Here is a 9,123-nt window from a genome sequence, read left to right on the forward strand (position 1 = left end):
ATGTCCACCAAGTAAGTTGGGAACGCTTCTACCCATTTGCTATACTTATCTGTTATTGTTAAACACCCCTTCTTCCCCTCAATTCGGAATAGTTCAATAAGTCCATTTCCAAATGTTGGAATGGATATTCTACAAAAAAATGTTTTGTTTAAGTAATATGTTCTTGTTTAAGTAATTATCCTAACCTGTTCTATCACCTGCTCTACTATACTCCCCCTATTTATACATGGCTCAAGCCATGTATCAATATTGCTGCATATCTAAACAATGTCTTTGGTAAGATCAGTAAATTATCCTTATGTCAGCCCTTCTCTTGTAGGATTGCCCCCTTTCATTTTCCACATGTCCAATTCTCCCTGGGGCATTCATCCTTAGCTACCCTGTAACAATTCTCTGTCAAGTGTCTTATTTAAGATTTATCTGTGCTGCTTTGTGTGGTTTTAAATGCCTATGTGCTTGTCTGTGTAAATAGTCATATCTCTTCTTAGAGAATTGACCAAACATAAACTTAAAATCAAAACTAAAATACATGCCAATAGAGCCGATAGTCCCTCCATTAATTAATATCCTAACTAAGCGAACCAAACTAAATTATCTTCCTATCTTCTATTGTTATTATGTCTTTTCTGTCTGTCCCAGTGTTATTTCTGTCCTCACCTGTTTATAATTTAACTATGCTGGTCTTCACTCACTAACTGTTATCTAATTATTTTGTGTCACTTTTATCTTCTCTTCCTGGCTTACGCTCTCCTCCTGCTACTTCCAACCCATCAAGGTCTTAGCAGTGCAGGGGAGGACTTCTCCATCTGCCCTTCCTTCTATCTGTCTGTCGCTCTTTCTCATAACTGTCAGTATCAAATATGGTTTGTTTCCCACTATTGACTAAATGTCTCACGGTCTCCCCTGTTGCACTCCTGAATTTTTTGAAAAATCAACCTGTCTAGATATTGCATATCTACTTAATTTTATCTCGATACCCTCAATGATCCTGGATCACCTACAAATGTCATATATCCATTTCCTGTTGACATAAGTCTACCATTATTAAACTTATTCACAACAAAATATAATAATACTATTATGTCAATTCCACAGCCTTGTTGTGTTAAATCTCTTACACTGCTTACAACCACAGCTGACTTCCTAAGGGAAAATACTTATCTAGATAATGTAAAAAAAATACCCCTGCTTATCAAAAAGATATTCAAATAACATAATCAGATCAAAATGCCTAATCTGAACTACTCCACAAAGAAAAAGTATTGTACCCTTCTGTCTTCTCATTGGCTCAAATTATCAATTGTGTCTAAGAACTTTAACTCCATCATAATTATCAGTTCTACAAATTTCCTTAAAATCAATATCACCAATGACCTTAAATTCACCATCCAAATGGCTTTTCATTGCGGCTGATCAGACCACAAAGGAAAAGTCACCAGAGGGGTCAAAAGTCATACCACCTTTTCAGAACCGTGTTTCTTACTACATTAGACAAATGAAAGCTAAGAACTTTATCTACATTTTGTATCCCAGGTTCCCAGAACATTCCCTATCAAAATAATTTCACGTGCTTGATTCAAACTCAGAAAACAAAACTTCCAAAATGCCATGTGTGTATATCCCTTTAAGATATCCTGTCCCTAGGATTTTTTCCCAAAGAGAGCTAAGTGCTCCTTTTTCCATAAAATAACCACTTGGTCAGCATTTCATCATACTACACCGATTCAAAAACCCAAAAGTTAACTACAAACAAAACCTAATAATAACTCCACTGTACTTCCTCAAATCATTAGTTTTAAACTTCCTCACTGGTTTATGTGATTGAACATGCCTTTCCTTCCTCCTCCTCTGAGTCTGGCTGTGGGCGCCTGACCTTCTTCTCTCTGTATTTGTCTCGACCCTGTCATGACGTTGGCCTGTGGGTAAGGTTTATGACCCCCCCATAAATACCTTTCTCCCTTCCCCTCTCTTTCTGGCCCTACTGAAGGACTTGAATAGCGTGTGTTAAATATAGAGAGTCTGGGAACATCAAACAAATGGGGAAAAGGAACCATATTTTGGTAATAAAACCAGTTGGAAATATGCTTGGGAACGTAATGAGTATGGATGTCAGTTCGGTTGTCATCTGAGACATTATGACTGATGACAGGACGACATAAACTGTACCTGAGAAAGTATACACCCTCTAGTTATCAGAGTAACATGGAATTGTTATGCAATTGAAATGTTTGATATTGAAATTTTTTGTTAGGAGATTAAATGTAATTTTAGCTTCCAAATGAGAGAATTGGGTTTTCATAAGGAAAGTGCCCTGCTTGATCAGTGGCCCACCCCTGTGAAGAGACAGGGGTTATAAACGATGAAACACATCCTTCCCCCTCTCCACTATATAAGCCTTTGACGAAAAGATAACCACATGTTCCAGTACGTGAGGTCTGCAGCCTCTACGTTAGAAGGACACACGTCAAGTACAGAACTAAGCCAACCTCAGCGTGAGCTTTGGTGGCGAATGGTATGAACTTTGAGCTTATTCACTACAGAAGTGATACTTCCTAGCCTCGCCGCGGTCCCGATTTCAGCGCGGCTCAGGTCCTGGAACAGATAGCCTCCAGCGTCGACCGAGAAGACGAAGAAGACTTTTGCGATTCCGAAGAGGAGGACGTTTCGGAAGACGAAGACGGCGAGGAATACGACCCCGAACGTGACGCGAACGACTCAGCCTTGCGGTCGCGCTCCTCTTCTTCTTCTTCTTCGGAGGAGGAGGAGGAGGAAGAGCGAGAGGGAGAGCGAGAGGGAGACACGGCCGCCGCCCGAGAGCGAGACAGAGAGCCAGAGCCAGAGTGAGAGGACACGGTGGCGGCGGCGGCCGTCCAAGCCCGAAGGGAGACGTTGCTGTCAAAAAACGGCAAAATCAAATGGTCCTCCGCGGCCTATCGCGGGCCGGACCTGCCCCGCGCCGTCCGCCACCCCGGCCCCGCGGTGACGCCTGGCCCTACGGACTACGCGGCGTCGCGTGCGCTCGACATCGAGTCCACCTTCCGGCTGTTTGTCACGCCGGCGATAGAAAGGATCGTCGTGGACATGACCAATCTGCAGGGGGTGAGAAAATACGGCGACGGCTGGCGACCCATGGACTCGGTCGACCTGCGCGCCTACCTAGGGCCTGCTAATCCTAGCGGGCGTCTACAGGTCCCGGGGCGAGGCCGCGGCCAGCCTGTGGGACGCGGAGAGCGGCAGGACCGTGTTCCGAGCCACCATGCCGCTCAAGGTCTTTCACAAGTACTCGAGGCTGCTGCGATTCGACGACCGCCGGTCGAGACCCGCGAGACTCGCCGCCGACAGACTGGCGGCCATAAGAGAGGTCTGGGACCTGTGGGAGGAGCGGCTGCCAGCCCTCTACAACCCGGGGTCCGACTTGACGGTGGACGAACAACTGGTCCCGTTCAGAGGTACCATGTGCGTGTGTGTGTGTGTGTGTGTGTGTGTGTGTGTGTGTGTGTGTGTGTGTGTGTGTGTGTGTGTGTGTGTGTGTCTGTGCGTATCTGCTGTGAGTATCTGTGCGTGTACTATAGAGAGGTAGCGTCGGCTTGTAACATAAACGCCGTGCGCCCCCAATGATGAGCCAGCGGTAGTATAGAGGGGTAGCGGCATCAGAAGCAGTAGCATCAGCAGCATCATCGTCAGCAACAGCAGTATCGGCAGCGTCGGCGTGTAACATAAACGCCGTGCGCCCCCAATGATGAGCCAGCGGTAGTATAGAGGGGTAGCGACATCAGGAGCAGTAGCATCATCAGCAGTAGCATCAGCAGCAGCAGTAGCATCAGCAGCAGCAGTAGCATCAGCAGTAGCATCAGCAGCACGACGCTGCTAATCTCCTTCCTCTCAACCCGGGGTCTGACTTGATGGTGGACCAACAACTGGTCCCGTTCAGAGGTACCGTCTATGTATCTGTGTATCTGTGTAGTATAGAGAGGTAGCGGCGGCGTGTAACATAAACGCCGTTCGCCCCCCAATGATGAGCCAGCGGTAGTATAGAGGGGTAGCGTCAGCGGCATCATCATCATCATCATCAGCAGCAGCAGCAGCAGCAGCAGCAGTAGCATCAGCAGCATGACGCTGCTTGATGAGCCAGCGGTAGTATAGAGAGGTAGCGTCAGCATCAGTGACGCCGCCGCCGCCGCCGCCTCTAATCTCCTTCCTCTCCCTCTCCCAAAAGGGCGCTGTCCTTTCCGACAGTACATCCCCAGCAAGCCGGCCAAACACGGCATCAAGTCGTGGGTGGCCTGCGACGCCAAGTCCAGCTACGCTTGGAAGATGCAAGTCTACACCGGTAAGGCGGCCGGCGGAGCCCCCAAGAAGAACCAGGGCGCCCGCGTCGTCCTCGATCTCACGCAGGGGCTGCCCGCTGGTCACAACGTCACCTGCGACAATTTCTTCACCTCCTACGAACTCGGCCAGCGGCTCCTCGAGAGGAACCTCACCATGGTCGGCACGGTGCGAAAGAACAAGCCCGAGCTCCCTCCCGCGCTGCTCCAGTCAAAGGGCAGACAGGTCTCGTCCTCCAGGTTCGCCTTCACGCCCACCGCCACTCTGGTGTCCTACCTGGCAAAGAGAAATAAGAACGTGCTGCTCCTGAGCACGCTGCACACGGAGGCCGACGTTAGCGATCGCCGCGACCGGAAGCCGGCCCTCATCCTAGACTACAACCGCAACAAGGGCGGCGTGGACAACCTAGACAAGGTGGTCGGCACCTACAGCTGCAGACGGATGACTGCCCGCTGGCCCCTGGTCATCTTCCACAACATCCTCGACGTGTCCTCCTACAACGCCTTTGTCATATGGCGAGAGATCAAGCCCGACTGGATGCCTCGGAAGCGGAACAAGAGGAGGGTGTTCCTGGAGCAGCTGGGAAAGGCGCTTGTCAAGCCCTTGATACAAAGAAGGCAGCGTCTCCCCCGCACCGAAGCCCCGTCCGCGCTCGTCAAAGTCATGCAGAGTGCCGACCGCGACGCCGCTCCTCCGCCAGCCCGGGAGCACGCCGCCGGCCCGGCCGCCGCCCCGCTAGTGGTGAGTAAGAGGAAGAGGTGTCAGCTCTGCCCGCCCAAAAAGGACGCCAAGACACACACGGCGTGCTGCAGGTGTAAGAAATACATCTGCAAAGGCTGTTCGCACGCCTACTGTCACACTTGTGCCCTCTGGGCCTTTAGCCGAGACGGGACAGGGTGACCCGCCCGGGGACACGGGGAGTAGGCAGAATGGGAGGACAACGGGAGGGTTATGTTTCTCCACTATTGCCAGTCCTATTCTCTCCTTTAGTCCGGCTTTCTCCATTGCTTCCTTGATTTGACCTTTTCTGGGTTCTCTCTCTTTCTTCCATCCCCCCTCTGCTTTCTGGGTTTTCTGCTTCAATGTTCCCAGTATTCGACCTGGCTCGCCTCCTGTGGGAACTCCATCGGGGGACAATACCCAACCATCCTCTATCCATTCCTTATAGAGTTTCTCTCCTCGTCTCTTCCATTCCTTCCCGTCCTTTCCTCCATTAATTTCGAGCGTGGATTTTAGAGCCTTTAATACTCTCTCCGCTTCTACACTGGTAGTCATGTTTTTGTTTTACTTTATAATATTCGTATTTATCTCTATCCAATTTGATAATCAGTCCGTTATTTAAAGTATGTTAACCTAATTATTTAAACCAAATTGTTTCAATCTATTTAGTTAAACTCAATGCTTATTTCCACCTAATTATTTAAAACCGGTGTTATTCAATATAAATCAAACATCAAACATCAAATAATAATCCAAATTATCTCAACCTAATTATTCTAAACCAGTGTTATACTGTCAGACATTAATCATCAAATCAAATGATAACTCCCCATTAGAGCCCACAATAACTCAACGTTTAAAACCTATATTTTTCAAACCTAATCATACCCGTAGTATGGGCCTTGCCAATAACCAAAATTATCGCCCTACCTAAAATATTCCTCCGAACCTTTTAATGCCTTTCTGTTAATAAATTCAATCAGTTAAATATCTCATTTTATTCTACACCTAAATTGGGCATATTATTTTACCTCCAAACTTTTATTATACCATTACTTTTTCATCTTAAAACAATAATAGTAAATTAGGAATTTGAAGATAAAACAATAATAATAAATTAGGAATTTGATCTTCAAATTCCTAATTTATTATTACTGTTTTATCTTCAAATTCCTAATTTACTATTACTGTTTCACCTCGCCTACAACCTCACCTCCTTTCCTAAGAATTACTCCGCCGAACCTAACCGTGAGATGTGAGATTCTTGTGAGATTCTTCAAAGTAGCCACCCTTTGCCTTGATGACAGCTTTGCACACTCTTGGCATTCTCTCAACCAGCTTCATGAGGTAGTCACCTGGAATGCATTTCAATTAACATGTGTGCCTTGTTAAAAATTAATTTGTGGACTTTCTTTCCTTCTTAATGCATTTCAGCCAATCAATTGTATTGTGACAAGGTAGGGGGGTATACAGAAGATAGCCCTATTTGGTAAAAGACCAAGTTCATATTATGGCAAGAACAGCTCAAATATGCAAAGAGGAATGACAGTCCATCACTACTTTAAGACATGAAGGTCGGTCTATCTGGATAATAAAACTTTGAAAGTTTCTTCAAGTGCAGTCACAAAAAACATCAAGCACTATGATGAAACTGGCTCTCAGGAGGACTGCTACAGGAAGGAAGACCCACAGTTACCTCTGCTGCAGAGGATAAGTTCATTAGAGTTAACTGCACCTCAGATTGCTGCCCAAATAATTGCTTCACAGAGTTCAAGTAACAGACACATATCAACATCAACTGTTCAGAGGAGACTGCATGAATCAGGCCTTCATGATCGAATTGCTACAAAGAAACCACTACTAACGGACACCAATAATAAGAAGAGACTTGCTTGGGCCAAGAAACACGAGCGATGGACATTAGACCGGTGGAAATCTGTCCTTTGGTCTGATGAGTCCAAATTTGAGATTTTTGGTTCCAACCACCGTGTCTTTGTGAGACACTGTTTGTGATTTATTTAGAATTCTGGGCACACTTAACCAGATGGCTACCACAGCATTCTGCAGCGATACGCCATCCCATCTGGTTTGCGCTTAGTGGAACTATCATTTACTTCCAAGATGGCGTAGCAGTCGGACGTGTGTTTTGTCTTGTCCCGTCCCGTGTGACTATCGTTTTTTTCCCCTCATTTTTTCAGATATACTTTAATCTCACTTTCCATCTACGGACTGAATATACTCTCCTGCAACCCACCTCACCCAATGTGGTACGGATCTGCTATTTTTATACTTTAGAACCGTAGCCCCCATCAGTAGCTAGCCAGCTAACTAGCTACTAGCTAGTAGTAAGTTAGCCACTGCTAGCGGTTTTCACCGTTAACTCGGACACCGGCAAGTCTCAGCTCGGTCAATACCTGCCAGTCTACACAGCGTGATATCAACCTAGAGCATATCGGAGTGCTATTTCTCTACCACATCTCCGGATTCCTTCCGCAAGCTCTGAACCTTTACACCAGATCATTGCAGCTAGCTAACTGCAATCCGAGTGGCTACTCCTGGCTAACGTCTCTGTCCCGAAGTAAGCACCAGTTAGCCTTGAGATAGCCTCGAGCTAGGCCCATTGGCCTGGACCCTTTACTGCCGACACGGAGCCCCCCGATCCATCACAAGTGGTCTGCCGACGTAATCGTCCGAGGTGGTTTCAACAGGCTCTTCCATTGCGACGTCGCCGGAGGCCCATCTGCTAGCCCCAGCCCGCTAGCTGTCTGAATCGCCGTGTCTCCAGCTCGCCTAGCGTAGTAGCGACTACTGAATCGGCTCCCTGACTCATCTATTACAACTCATTGAACCCTATGATCACTCGGCTACACATGCCTCTCCCTAATGTCAATATGTCTTGTCTATTGCTGTTTTGGTTAATGATTATTGTCTTATTTCACTGTATAGACCACAGCCCTGCCCAATATGTCTTAGACAGCCCTTTTGTTCCACACCCCACACATGCGGTTACCTCACCTGGCTTAACTGGTGCCCTAGAGACAAAACCTCGCTCATCGTCACTCAATGCCTAGGTTTAGCTCCACTGTACTCACATCCTACCATACCCTTGTCTGTACATTATACCTTGAATCTATTCTTCCACGCCCAGAAATCTGCTCCTTTTACTCTCTGTTCCAAACGCACTAGACGACCAGTTCTTATAGCCTTTAGCCGTACCCTTATATTAGGGCCAACAGTGTGTTTGTGAAGAGGGCTGAAAAAAGTTGTAGCCCTAGCTCCTTATGAAATTCATTCTTACTCTTCATTTTTAAGGTGATGACTGCACTTTACTCCTCAACACCATACCACAATGTCCACATGTCAAAGGAAAAAGTCCACATGTTAAAGGAAAATTATGACCCCATGGGGGATTGGAATACATCACTAGTGGTTAGAAGTAACAGTGTTGGTTATGTTTCCAATTGCCTCTAAAGAAAGGTGTATTTAATGTTCAAGCACTCTTATTGGGTGGCTCAATTCTGATGACAACAAGGCGTGTTGTTATTGGCCCCACTTGCAGATAGGGGGCGATCACGAACGTCACGTCTCCCCAGTATGAAAATGTGACGCAAGGCTAGGTCACGTTCTGAATACTGTATTCTATTTTTATATTGTACAATGTGTACAAGTTTGCTGTACATTCCTGATGTATACATGTGTGGATATTTGGTGCCTGTTAGGGATTGAGGGACTTTCTGGGATGTGCTTTGGTATATGATTGCTGTGTATAAGTGTGTTAGCTAGCATGCACCGATGTAATGGTCACATAAGCTCACTGCTAACACAGTGGTTTACGTGCTACAGATTTTACCATCGACATCCATCAACATCATTAAGCCCTGCACAACTAACGTGCTGTTTCCTATTTAATCACATATAATAAATAACGTTCTACTTGGACCACTGGATGGGGTGATTTCTTTGAACTTAACACAACGCAAGGAGAGTAGATTCATCTCTGTTACACAAGTGCTAGGCATCTTATCATTGTGAGCTAATTGTCCAGACACATTTTTTAATGTGGTGCAGTTAATTTGA

General features: G+C 46.3%; 1 pseudogene; it reads left to right on the forward strand.

Annotated features, from left to right (window-relative positions):
* Nucleotides 1-5,226, forward strand: LOC106576333 (piggyBac transposable element-derived protein 4-like; annotated as a pseudogene).
* Nucleotides 5,227-9,123: the final 3,897 nt, after the last annotated feature.

The sequence above is a fragment of the Salmo salar genome, chromosome ssa17 (assembly GCF_905237065.1).
Source record: "Salmo salar chromosome ssa17, Ssal_v3.1, whole genome shotgun sequence".
NCBI classification, from domain to species: domain Eukaryota; kingdom Metazoa; phylum Chordata; class Actinopteri; order Salmoniformes; family Salmonidae; genus Salmo; species Salmo salar.